This window comes from Benincasa hispida, chromosome 5 (genome assembly GCF_027475165.1).
Source record: "Benincasa hispida cultivar pf3 chromosome 5, pf3_genome.v1.1, whole genome shotgun sequence".
NCBI lineage: Eukaryota > Viridiplantae > Streptophyta > Magnoliopsida > Cucurbitales > Cucurbitaceae > Benincasa > Benincasa hispida.
In genome coordinates this window covers 55,619,631-55,634,533 of record NC_143482.1, presented here as the reverse complement: position 1 = coordinate 55,634,533, position 14,903 = coordinate 55,619,631, and the positions used below count along the sequence as shown (strand labels likewise).

The 14,903-nt window shown below is 31.6% G+C and overlaps 1 long non-coding RNA gene across 1 annotated transcript; it reads left to right on the top strand.

The window, feature by feature from the left end:
• The first annotated feature begins 12,845 nt into the window (after nucleotides 1–12,845).
• On the top strand, nucleotides 12,846–14,453 carry LOC120078348 (uncharacterized). Its single transcript, XR_005481988.2, has 2 exons — nucleotides 12,846–13,024; nucleotides 14,025–14,453. It is a non-coding gene; the product is annotated as an uncharacterized LOC120078348 (long non-coding RNA).
• Nucleotides 14,454–14,903: the final 450 nt, after the last annotated feature.

The window sequence follows — 14,903 nt, the reverse complement described above, 5'->3', positions numbered from 1 at the left end:
AAGATGATCTTCTCTTCTAGGTCATCCCTACAAAACAAAAACAAAAAATAAAAAATAAAAACAAAAGCAAAAGAAACCTACAAAACAATAAAGAAGTTAGCAAAAACTATAAGAAAGAAGAACTACAAACTAAAATAATAATAAAAAAAAAAGAAAATAAGGAAAGGAAAAGAAAAATACTGTCAAAAGCATGAGAAGGAAGGCTAGCCTCAATTGAAGTCTAGTGAGTCTGGTTCCCTCTGAAGGCCGCTCTGAAAATCGATGCTAGCGTAGTAAAGACAATTCTGGTCATAAATGTAGTTTACAATCTATTCCATACGCCTCCCTCAGCGAGCAGTCTTCTGAAACACCCTCAGGGACTCAGTAGCCACCCTAAAGGCCCCAGTGAACATCCTCAAAGCCTGCTCCCTAAAAGACTCCTCTACTACTGGCACATCGTATTAATCCGAGGGATCAACACAGAAAAGATCCTCTGCTGCGGGAATATCCTCTTCATCCTCATCGTTTTCATCCTTCTGATCTACTCCACGCCCATGGAAGGCGGCTACTGATGACCTACAAATGGGCACCCGACACTCTATCTGTTGGGGTTGGTGCCCTAAAGTCTCGTGTCCTGTTGTTTATAAATAGTTTGTACGAACGCTTGTGTTGTTAATATATGATATTTACTTCACATCTTGTATTTTTTCTCGGTTACTTGTTTTATTTGCTTTACCACAAACCAATAAACACCCCCTGGGTAGCTTGGATAAAGTTGAGAACCAGTATTTGGGTTAATTTGAAATGTTCAAATTGACAAGAGGAAGTTTGATTATATATGATATAATAGGACTGGTTAATTATATATGATATAATTGGCTAAATGTATGAGATACATTATTTTGGAGGAAATTAGATATAAATATGATTTATATCAAGTAGAGGAGAAAATACTATAGTAGATATGTGATATCAAACTATAGGTTAAAAATATAATATGATTATATTTATTAAATAATTAATTGGTTAATTATATGATAATTAATCCAATTTTCACGTTCGGACATGGGTTAGTGGACAACGCCGGTTATTGTAACCGATGAGTTAAAATGAAAAAGGTTTTCATTTTGATCGCCGATCGTTCAATCGCAAAAAGAGACAAGTGAAAGCACGTTGGTGTTGTTCTAAGCGATCGCTTAAGAAAATTAAGAGATTATACGATAGCTCTTCTCCGCCTAAACGATCGTCCACCTCGCGCTAAGCGATCGCACACTGTCGCCAACACGATCGGATAGCTTCTCTAAATGATCGTATAGTATGCCGATTTTACTAAACGATCGTGTACCTTTTCCTAAATGATCATTCAGTAAATCCTACACGATCGTGTAACTCCTCCTAAATGATAAGCACTTCTACTATGCGATAGTGTTGTTTTCCCTCCCACTTGCTTATCGCCTATACGATTTGTGTTTCCTCCTTCCTCTATCAAATTCACCAAAGCCCACCCTTTGGGTTTTCACTCTGAGAATACCCGGGGCTCTTTAGTGGTGGTGTCGTCCCCGTTGCGGTCATGAGTTTGCATTGTTCGTGCTGCTACAGTTGACATTTCCGCTGGGCCTTGGTAGATCTCGTGGAGGTTTTCCGCTGCGTTGGAGTTTCGAAGTGTGAAGATTGTCTTCAACTTGTATAGAACTCCGTCCCTTTGTTAATTTGTTGTTCGTAGCATGCCGATAATTAGATTTGTTTGCATAACTGTATGTGTTGAATGTATATTATTGTATTTCGGTCAGTGTGAGATTAGAGCGATCCGAATGCGCTCATGGAACTCGACGATATAAGATCCTTCACTATCCTCTCCTCACCTTCAAGGATCTCCACCCAGGAACTCTAGCACAGCTTGGTAATCAAGCTCGGGTGCCCTAAGCTACTAGTGGTGTAGCAATGCCCATATCGGTGGATCAAGGCCCTAATGACCCATCTTACATTAACAGACATACCCTGAACTAAACAGTGTAGGAGCTTGGCTCGATCCTTAGTGACGTCAGTGAGGCATAACACTGGCATCAATCTGGGACATATAAATGCATGCCAGATTTGGCTAGAGACAGACATATCCGTCCCCCTAAATCTGACTATAACACCTCTCGACCTAGCCGACTCTACTCCAGGTCCACAAAGAGTCTAAATAACCTCCTGCTTCAGGAACTGTTGGAGCAGAATCTTCTATACTCATCGTTGAAGTCTGTCAACCCGAAGACTTCATTGATGTGAATGGACGAAAAGGGAACCCTAATGCCTCTAACTAACAAAAAAATCCCTATTCTCGTCAATGTTAGCATAAAACTCCCTAACTATGGGTACAACCGCCTCGCTAGGACGGTTAGCCAAGGCTTTCTAACCTCTCCACTGTATCTCAGTAGAGATATGAGGGTAGAAATCGACTTCTATGGTAAAGGCTCTCTCAGGGACTATGCTCCTAGAGGAAACGACATAATGATATCTATCTAGGGCCCCTTATGAACTAAACCTAGGGTGCTAAAAAACTAGCTCAGTGTCACACCCACCCCAACTAGTGCTACCGTCACTCCTCCTATTTTTTCTCCTAGGACTCATGAAATTCTGACTAAATGAAAAAGCTTGCAAAAATTGGGTTCTTACATTGGAAAAATCCAACTAAATCTTAAAAAATCAACCATCCCACACAAAATATATAGCAACTAAAATCAATTTCACCTGCACATTAAAAAAATCCCACAAGTATTTCAATTTGAACACAAATATCATCAACTAGATTTTCACTAAAACTAAAATTAAGCTAGATTCCACTCAATCTAAGAGATTCAACATGTACAACAAATGTATAGAAGAAATAAGCAATGGAAGGCTGAATAATTTACCTCAAATGAAGAAATCCCAAAGATTTCCCAAGAAAAAGCCCTAGAATTCGATTTGCGTGTGAAACCCACGAATTGAAGGTTGAAAAGTGAAGAAAACCATGAAGATTAGATCAAACCCAAGAAACATTGCAAGATGTTTATGATTTAGGTGAAGAATCGATGAAAGGTTGGGAGGTTGAGATAGAATAGCTAAAAATCAAAGGAGAAGGTGAAAAGGTTAACCCTTCTCACGACAGAACTGCGTTTTAAGTTCTACCTCGCAGCGTTGCAACGCTGCAATCATATCGTCGAGACGCTGCATCCTAATTTTTTTTAGATAGAAATTAAAACAAAATAAACCTAAGTCTACTTAAACAAACAAAAAAAAAAAGATAAATAAAAGAAACTAAACTAAAACTTCAAAACTAATTTTAAAAACTAATCTAAAAACAACTGAAAAATAGAAAATAACAATTAAAAGAAATTTTTTCACCTGGATGCCTCCAAGAAGCGTAAATTTTTAACGTTGGTTGCTTGACGTGACCTGCACCCTGTCAAGGTACAAAGAAATTCTCGTATTTCTTTAGTTCTTCCTTGGATGAGTCGATATGGCTCGGTAAGGCCATAAGAGTTCCCATCTTTTGAAAAGAGCCAAATAGGTCGAATTTGGAATTTTTAGTTTTTTTTAAGAAAAAATAAAAAGAAAGAATCAAATGACTCAAATGACCCAAAAGAGTCGAGATGAAGAAAAGACTCAACAGACTTTGGAGAACAAAGAGAACAAAACTAAAAAATATACGATATACCAGGCAGATGAACAGGGCGAGGTTTCTCAACCTCAAACTCCATCACTTAGAAATTGACAATTTTAGGCTCAGATTCTTCTAGTCCTCACAAACTGGATCTAGATATGGCATTTTATCCTCCAACTCATCTTCAATGTTGACATAGGATACCTCATCACTACACGCCTCGGTATTGCCATATGATGTGAGTAGCAGGGATTCACATCCTCTCTCAACTAAATCAGAAGATGGAGTGACCAAGTCTCTCAAACTCGGAAGATCAGTTCCAACCTCAGTCTGAAAAAAAAAAAGCTCTCCTGCTGGAGGTCGTGTATGTCCTGCTAAAAAACAAGTTTGTTAGTAGCAAGTTGTCTAATCACATCTTCTAGTGACATACCTGAGTCGGCAATGTGAGCTTGCATCGACATATCAGATGTGGCAAGGTGTGGATCATAGTGACACTAGTTTCATCCTAGGTTTTAATAGCCATAGGATTCATCCCATCTAAGTCCACAGAAATCGCCATCCATTTAACTAGGATACTCTCCCATGGAATAGTCTCGTAGCACAGGGCTCCACTGTAGGTTTGGACAAGCTTGCCTCTACTGTGGCTTACCTCCAACCAATTGACAAACCAGAGAAGTTAACTCAGCAAGTTGATCTGGAAGGTCAAAAACTTTGTCACTAGATCGAGATGCTCCATTTGATTGTCCCCATCCTTGTTGATGATATTTGTTCATGCTTACAATACTGACATAAAAAGGAAAATAAATCAAAAGCAAAAAAATACTTTAACTAGAAACTAACTAACGAAACGAAATGGCTCCCTGACAACGGTATCATTTTGATAGGACCAAGACTTACGTCGTTAATAAGCCCTAGACTTGGTCAAAAGAAAATTTGTAAAAACGTAGCAACCATGGTAAGTCTGAATCGATCCACAGGGAAGCACAATTTGTTTTGTTAAGCCAATTTTCTAACTAGAACGGTAAATGGGGGGATTTGGTGTGGAAAAGATAAATACATAAAATTGAAATAAAAGGGTAAATGTAATCTAGGATAGGGGTCTATCTAATTTCTAGAGGAAGAGAGAGTATCCTAAGAAATTTCTATCATGGAAATCAATAGTTAAACAAACATTCCATTCTATGCATGCACGAATCCTAAATTGATTTGACTTAATTAATCTCTACAAAGGCCGACAATCAAATAAATCAAAATCAATCAAGCATCCTAATTATTAATTAAGGTCGAAAATACCATACCCTAACTAAACTTTATGCTCTTAGTTCTACTAGGTTCTCAGCGATCATATAGAATGAAAAGTCATATACATTAAGAATTAGATTCAATCGCATCGATTCAGGGTTAGGAAAAGCCATGTTCAATTAACCAAATTATTCTTCGAATCTAGATTAAACATGCATTACCAAGATTCAAGGTCAGCCTGTAAATCTAAGCACTCACATCCAATCTTTTGCTATCACGGTAAATTCAAGTATAGACGAACACAAGGAAATGCGCGAGCTTGAAATTAACTAGCGAAGACATGCAATTATGATAGGGTTATCAATCCAACACACAAATGCAAATCTAATTATACCAAGATTAAAAAAAAAAACATAGAATTGAAGAACATCAAGTTTAATTATAGAATTCTCAAGAAATTAGACATAGGTCTCTTGTTCAAAGAAGTTAGATAGAAATTACCTCTTAATTAGACAAATCCAAGATAAACATCCAATCCATTGATTACAACCCAAAATAAATAGAAAAACTAATCTAAAGATACTAAAATTTGAAGGGAAAAGAAGAAGAATGAGAATCAAACTCGGCCTTCATCAATTCAGACTCAAAAGTTCAACACCCTTGACCTAAAGTCGCAGCGTTGCAAGCTGACTTGTGTTTGGGACAAAGAAGACGCGCGCGCGGACAACATGGGAAGTGTTACTCCAATCGGAGCGTTGCAATGCTGTCCTATACACCAACATTCAATCTTCTGGCGTCAAGCCAACGTTGGACCAATGAAAGGGGTGAGCATTGCGACGTTGTAGCAGAGGCATTTTGGTCATTTTGCTCCTCTGAAGTCCGAATGCTCAAATCAACTCCAATTTGCTCAAATTAACCCTGTTCAGCTCCAAATACTTGGTTCTACCTCTTGATTTCTCGATACCTAAAAAATAGGACAATAAATACATAAAATCCAATAACAAGCCCGAATTAAAGTAGGAGTAATAGGTCTTTTTGAGAGCTATCAATATACTATACTAAAAAAAGGATAGGATTAGGGTAAACAAAGCATAGCCTAAATAAAAACCAAAACATCATGGAAATAAATTATACTTAGAAAAGGATGGGACTGGGGTAAACAAAATAGATCTCAAATAGAAAACAAAACATACATTCATGAGTCATGTAAATACACTATACTCAAAAAAGGAAGGGGTTGGGGGTGAATAAAGTAGAGCAAAAATAAAAAACAAAATATAGATTCATGAGTCATGGAAATACACTATACATACCCAAAGGGAAAAAAAGAAGGGGTTGGGGTATACAAAATAGAGCCCAAATAGAAAACAAAAGAAACAAACAATCTACCATCTATACACGTTATTTAGTGGAGGAAATTTTTGGGTTGAGTTGATCAAATTTGTTTGGGTCATTGGATTGTTTTAACACACTAATTTCAATATTGTGTATTTTCTTTTCATTCTCAAAATTCAAATTCTAACCAAATATTATTTCACAAAAGAAAAACGACAACAAGCAAGTACAACACATCCATTCAACCATTTAATATTCTTCTGCAAAGTATAACTCATGCATTGCCTTCTTCCAACCCAAAATCCAAATCTGAAATTCGAAGCTCAATAATCGTAATCGCAATAGACCAACAACTAGAGCTCCAAGCAAGGAATCCATATCGACAATGGCGATGATGCTACTCTCTGTAATAACCCTTCTTTTTTCTTCATCTTTCTTCACCTATTCGAATCGCTATTCTTGAAGCCGAAAAGACTTAGATCAAAGGTTCATAAGCAAGGAATCGACCATCTTCACCTTCTTTTCTCCTTGGAAAATTGCTCGAAATCAAGAACATTATAGCCCTAAAATCACAGTTGGGAGCTTGAAGTTGCTAACCAACTACCGAGGAGAGATTTTATTGGCAGAGATATACCCAACCATAATTTAAAAGTTATCATAGATTTTGCTAAAAACATGGAAAAATATATATGGTCGTACTTAGGCGTTAAATTTTGGGGTAGAATTGGAAAATTAAAGAGATGGACTTTACACATTATGTTTTGATCATAAATCAAATAATTTCTTTTTTTTTCAATTGAATGTTTCATTTTGGCTATTCTGTACAATTTCTCGTTATTTTATCTTTGTGCTACATTTACAATTATCTTGTATTATATTTACTATTATTTTGAGTGTAATTGTAGAAACCAACCTTTTTTAAACATCATTTAGCTTTTATGAGTTAATTAGCTATAATATTCTTGATAAAAAAAAAAAAAATCAAAAGTTTGAATTCCAGCCTTAAAATTTAACACATTCAAATGAATAGGCGTTACATGAAACATGTGGACCTATCTACTTAATAGGAATATAAAAATATGAAACAATTGAAGGACTAATGTAATATTAGAAACAAATATCAAAATCTAATAGATACTAGCATTTTTTTTTCTAGTTTGTTTTGTTTTTCTTTTATCGATTTATTTAGCAAGAATTATGTCATGAAGTCTTTTCTGCAACTGTAGTCAAATTTTGAGGGGAGAAAAATTTTATTAGATGATTTTGAGTTGATTTTTGAAATGAAATAAAAATAATAATAAATCATTAACTAATGGTCTAAATATTGACCAAGTGAATTTTAGGCGATGTTTGAAGGTGATTCTAAAATAGATAAAACCACTTCCGTCATTTTCAAAATTACTATGAAATATATTTTAATTTTTCAAAATTAATTTTGATGATATGAAGATGGTATAGTGTAAAATTTAATATTAAATTAATTTAAAGTAATTAGAAATATATTTTAGAGTGATTTAAAAAATGACAAAAGTGATTGTGATGATTTTAAAAGCATTCCTAAACGTGTACTTAGAGTTTACAACTATTAGTTTTTGGATTTAATTAAATACAACTCCCAAACTTTAGGTATATAATTGATTATTTCTTATAAAAACCAAAGTGAACATAACTTAGTTGTAAATAATATGTACTACCTCTCGTTGGCATTTCAAAATTCTCCTACCCCATTTGTCGTATTAAAAGAAAAATTAAACCCTAAAATTTCTTAATTAAGTGAATTCATTTAGATCATCCATTAACATTAAGTTTTGAAACTATTAAATGCAAGAATTAATGTTCTTGCAACTAAATAAGTAGTCTTGTTTAGGAAAATAGGAAAACAAGCAAATGAAAAGTCGTTCAAATATAATAAACGATGGCAACCTATCTATATGACTCCTATGTTTCTCTTTAAATACTTGTTTTATTCTATTTTCTCTACTTCTTTTTTATACACTTTGGTGGAACTTTTGTAGAAGAAAACTTATTTACGGCATTTTAAACTTAATGATTTAAAATAGAATCAAATGAAAAATAGCTTTAAATCACTAACAAATGCATTTAATTTGACTCACGTATGAAAGTTTAAGTTTTTTTTTTTTTTTTAAATTTAACAATAAAGTTGAGATTTAAGTTGATATAATTATTATATAGAATTTTAATTGATACAACTACAAAGTTTAATGATATCAATTGTTTCTCATTTGTCAAATTAAAATGAATCAAATGTTTCAATATACATTTTATAGAGACAATTGCAAATATTATTGAAATTAAGCTCAAAATATTAATAAATATAACACAATGGAAACAAATTTATAGATATGACAGAATTTATATTCAATTCTCTAAATCTATCATGATAGACTATATCGATGATAGGAGTCTATTAACGATAGAGTCAATCATTTATAGATTTTGCTATATTTGCAATTCCTTAGAATTTGTTGTTATACACTTAATTATTAACCCTGAAATTGCTACACATTGTAATTATCCTATTTTATATTAGGTCTAAATCCTAATTTGAAACCTAAATATCCAGATTTATTTCATTTTTGTATTGGAATTTTTTAAATGTTTATTTTTAAGGGCTTCTTGGGGATTTGGCAAAATAAGTTTAAAAAATTAGGCTCATAGCCCAGACTTACAACTTTTGTAAGAATAACAAAAAAATAAGCTCAACCCACATGATACACTTGATAACATGATAGACTATTGATATACACTTGATACACTACTGATATACATCTGATACACCTGATACTCTTGATATACTTAATACACTACTAGTATAAGCCTGATATATTTGATACACTGCTGATACACACTTGATATACTATTCAAAGATACTTGATATACTATTAAAATACAGTTAAAAATGACTAGTTATTTAAGTATTTAAAAAAAATCATAAAAATGATTATAAAAAAAAAAAAAACACTTTTTACTCTAGTTATTCTCAAACTGTCAAAATGAGCATGCTAAATGGAGTGTTAGTAAGCTTTAGATTGAATATCCCCGATCATTATACATTTGTACTTAAAAATGAAAGAAACAACATCATTTGAAAAAAAAAATACAAAAGGGATTAAAAAATGTAGCAAATACAAAAATAAAAGTGAGTATATAATAACTCATATTGCTACAAACAAAAATACAAAAAATATACAAATCAATGAAAAAAAATAGACAACTGATATACTTTAATCGTAGTATATTAATTGACTGATACACAAAAAACATAGATTTGTTAAAATAGCAAAATTGAAATACGGGATAAACTAAAATTAAAATTTGAGAATTTTGTCATATCTACAATTTTTCATATGTTGAAGATATGCCTCTAATTGTACATTTTGGATTTTCCACCCATCGCAAATTCTCTATTTTTATTTTCAAAAGTATGAAAAAGCAATCAATTTGGTCCTTTATTTTATTCTGCTAAATTACAAAAATGACCCTAACTTTGTCCAAGTTGAAAAGTATTTCCATATTCTTTTAAAGATTGATGGAGAAATTTCTAAACTTTCATAAATATCTCATCACGACTATTATAATAGAAATTTGTTAAAATGTTCGATAAAAATTGAGACTTAAAAATAATATTGAATGGAATTTAGGCCTTGGAACATCGATCGGGTGTGCACAGTAACCATATTATTGTGATGGCGTCTAATTTCTATTTTAGGTTTCATACATACATACATATAATTTTTTTTCTTTTTTTTTCTTTTGGCAATGCATACGTACATTATATGGTTGACAATTTGGACATACAAAACCACACCCATTTAAGATACCACCCACTACCAATCTACTGTTAAAAGTAACACAAAAATGTGCCAAAATGAGTTTACTCTTTAAGGTCATATTTTTCTCTCAAACTTGGTTGAGGGAAGTTGGGGCAAACATAGAATTTTATCTCAATCAAGCTCAAATCCAATTAAATATAGTTTCGATTACATTAATGCTACATATATACTAATTAAGTAATATTCATTTGCCAAACTCTACCATACCATTAAAAAAAAGTCACTAATTCATTATATTTTTTGATATATCAAAGTTTGGTGCAAAAGAAATAAACTTGGAAAAAAGTCACTAATTCATTATATTTTTTGATATATCAAAGTTTGGTGCAAAAGAAATAAAGTTGGTGGGTTTATCGATGCGGTGGAAAGTTGAAAGGATGAAATTGTTGCAGTATCTGGCGACTTTAGAGGAGGTAATTGTTGCGGCGGCGACTATGACAGAGTACTGGCTGAAGTAGTTGATACAGTGATAGGCGACGAAGATAGAGTGGAAGGAAAAGTCGGTGATGAAGTTATTTAAGCATCAGTGATATTTGTCTTGATATCTTTAGTTAGTACAATTGTTCAACCACCAATATATTATCTTTTCGATGTACTCTTTCATTGGAGTTTATTTTTGAGAAATAAAGTAACAGATAGATAAAGAAATATGAACTTTACACTTGAATGTTACTTTGTTAAAAAAAAAAAATACAGATACATAGAAATTTAGTTCCATAAAAACATTTCAATTATTTTATATATTTATATTTGCATTTGATAAAATATCATTGACACAATCAATAAAAAATTAATCAATTAGTAAATTGAAGGTATAAAAAATAAAGAAATGAAGGTGAGCTCATAGGAAAAAATTGTACTACTATTATAGTATTTACTTCTTCAATATATATTTTATATATTTTAACACATTATTAATTAATATATTAATTTATTGCATGAACTCTATATTGTTCTTAAATACTCCCATTATTATAGAGAGGTGGTACCAACATGAGCATAGTTCAACTGACATAGTACTTATATTATTGATCTTGAAGTCAGAGACTCGATTCTCTTACCCACACTTTAATTACAATACCTTTGAAAAAAAACTACCACATAAATTATTTTTTTTTTTAAAATAGTTGATTTTTAGTCTATGTTACGAAAACGAAAATTAAAGAACACAAAAAGGAATGTAAAGATAGAGAAGATCGACCCACAGATATACGTGGTTCACTAACAGTGTGTTAGCTACGTCCACGGGTAGAGGGAGAACAATATTATTTGAAAAAATGTTTTCAGAAATTACATCAAAACGGTGCCTCTAGGGTTAGAGAGTTTATATAGCGTACTACTCTAAACTCTAAGGTCAAAATTGTAAATAACTACAAATAAATAAATATGTCGAAGCGTACTTGGTTGTTTGAAGCGCCAACAAACAGATTCAAAATATTTCAACAGTCTATAAAAAAAGATCGTAGGATTAACTGCATCTGATAATTGTGTTTAAAAGAAAATGCTACTCGATTAGCATTGTAAATTACTTATCTTACCAAAATATATATTGAGATTTTATGATAAAAACAACTATTTGTTAAAGTTAACTTTTTTTCATTTGTTTCAAAAGTACTTCTTACTATCAAAAGTTGTAATACTACTCTTTAACTTTTCATATATTAGACAACTTTTCATATATTAGATGGAACAAGAACATAGCAATATTACAATTACCTAAAACAGTTGACAATCCAGAATTTAGGACATTGCTATATCATTTGATATTTCAATTTCTATTCAAAATTCTAAAGAATTTATACTCTAATGAGTTTTTTTTTCTTTGAATGAATGATACTTTATTAAGACATGTGAGAAACATACAATATCAAAACAAATAACAAGAAGAGATGAGAAATTTAGCCCAATACTGAAAGATGATAAGCGTTTGTGAAAAATTTTGAATTAGTAGATAAAAGGCCTATTTAGATTGACTTAATAAAAAATGTCTTTGGTAAATTCATTTTCATTCAAAACACTTGCGATAAAAATATTTAAAAAAAAATATTCATGTGTTTCACAATTTTAAAGAGTATTTTTATATATACGTTTGTTTGTGTTGTGTATATATTGAAAGTGTTTTTTTATAAAGAACGACAAGAAAACACTAGAAACTAATAATTTAAAATAATGACCATTGGTTTGTCATTTGGGTGGCTGAGTGTATATATTATTAAAAGTATTTTTATTAATATGTGTATATATTAAAAGCATTTTTATTAATAGGAGTAAGAGTAACTTAGGCTTCTCGATCTAACTTTATATTTTTAGGTTTAAACATTACTTTGGTTATTGTACTTTTAAGTTTTTAACTTTAGTCCCTTTTGATCATTGTTCTTTCAAGATGTTCATTTTGATTCTTTCCTTTCTACTTTAATTCATTTTGATCCCTATACTTTCAAAATGTCCATTTTGATTCTTATACTTAAAAAGTGATCGTTTTGGTTCCTTCATTTTATTTTTTTATTTAATTTTTATTTTAACTATTTTCCCTCTCTAATATTATCTTCACTCTCTTAATTATTTCCTCTTAAATATATAGAATGTTTTTTTTTTCTTGTGTGTGTGGTAACTTGATGACTATTTTAGAATCAAATATTAATCATATTAAAATATGTTTAATTCTTTAAAATGTATTTTAGAACGTAAAGAACTAAACATTAAAATTATTAATTATTGAATAGTTTCTTGAAAAGTAAACCTAAATAAATGGTATTCACTAAAGTATGGGGCAGTTGAATTATGCTAATCTCTCATTCTTATAAATAGGCACACACGAGAGTGCAACTCAACTCAACCACCATCACCAAAACTTAGTCTCTCACTAAAAAGAAAATGAGTTCTTCTAAAGCTTTTGTTTTCCTCTGTCTTCTCTTCGCCATTATCGTTCTCATCTCGCCGGAGATGGCAGCCAGAAACCTTTCTCCGACTTCCATTGACCACATCAGTGAGATTTCATTTTTCATTTCATCATCTGCAAAAGTCTCGCTTCTAAATTATATATATATAAAAGATTGAATTTTATTTTTATTTTTTGGTTTTTGAAAACTCTGTTTGCTTTCTTACCATTTTTTTACCATAATTTTCATATGTCCTAAACTAAACACTTGATATTATAGTCAGTTTTAAACAAATAAATATATATATATATATATTAAGTTCTCAAAGACTTTTGAGGTTATTTAAAACACTTCTTAAAATGGTAGATAACAAAGCAAATAAATCAATAGGTGGAAGTAGTGTTTATTAAACTTATTTTTCAAAGTGAAAAAAAACTAAATAATTATCAAACGAGATCTCAACGTTTTTATAGATTTTTAGAGTAAAATATGCTAGCGGTTTTTGAAATTTCGACTTTGTTTCTTTTGGTCACTAAATTTTTAATACTAATACTTTTTGGTCGTCAAGATTTTATAATAATCTAGTTTTTTATTTGGAAGTTTTAAAAGTTACATGGTCGAGTCAGGTTTGAATATGATTTCTAATTGGTTCTTAAAGTTTAAAACTAGTGTATAATTTACCTATATATATGAAAACAAAATAATTAAAAATAACTTTCTAACTCATAAAAAAAATGAAATTAACAAAGTCTAGTTATCATAATGATATCATTCGGTTAGGTCAACTAATTAACAATGAACTCAACACATGCATACACCATTTTGAAACCAGTTTCAAGTTCAGGGACGAGTTCATAAATTCAAACGTTGGGGGATCCACTTCAAGTAAAACTAAAATTTTGAAGACTAACTACGTTATATTTTAAATCTCGAGAACCAAAAGTGTTCATCTTCAAAATTTAGAAGCCAAATAGAACTTAAATTCAAATTCGAGAGACCAAAAGTTTACTTTACCCTACCCTACATCTAGTAATTTAGTTCAATGTAAATGTGTGCTTTATCAGATAGACTCTTAATCTATGGTTATTCTTCATAATAATGTTGAAGAGGTCACAGAGGAGATAAATGCCGTAGAGGATTTCGAGTATGGTTGGGGACGATACGGTGGAGATCAATACCCTGAACGTGGCGACTACGCTCACCCTGGACATGGTCGAGTTCATTGCGGGGTCGATCATAGTTGCTGCCGCGAGCTCAAAGGGTGGTGCATTAAGTGCTGCAACCTTGCCGGAGAAGTTGATGATACAAAAACCTAAGGCAGCTTATGGGTATGGGGAGAAGAAAGGGTGGACAAAAAGGATGGACACAATTTAAAAGTTTAGGTTTGGAAAACTATATATAAGGTAAAAGTTGAGAAATAAATATGCATGGGGATCAATGTAATGGCTGGCCTAATTTCTTTTACTTTATTAGATTTTGTACTTGCAAATTAATATAATGAACCATGAATAAAAAAAAAATTATTCAATGTGACTACTATCCTGTGACCATTAGATCATGCTTTTTACTTAACCATATAAAACTTACATTAGATACATAAATGGTAGGTCATCACATGAAATAGGAACATATAGTTGGATGTGGAGCGGGTTACTCTTTGTTTGGCTCACGTGCTTTACAACACATGACAATAATTTTACTTCATCGATTTCAACAATATTCACTATTTGAATCTTACAATTTTATCGGTCGAATAATTCAATCTTCCACTTATTTGTCTCCTCATCATTTTCTCTCTCCCTTGATCTCAGATTTGGGATAACTCATCGCACAAAATAATGAAGAAGATTAATAAATAAAAAGAACTTAATTTCAAAGAAACTTAGCAACTTAGAATCCTTATTAAGATTAGGATTTTTTAATCAAATTATAATCCATGAATTAATTTGTATTTGAATCAAATTGAATTTGGGCATAGTTAAATGT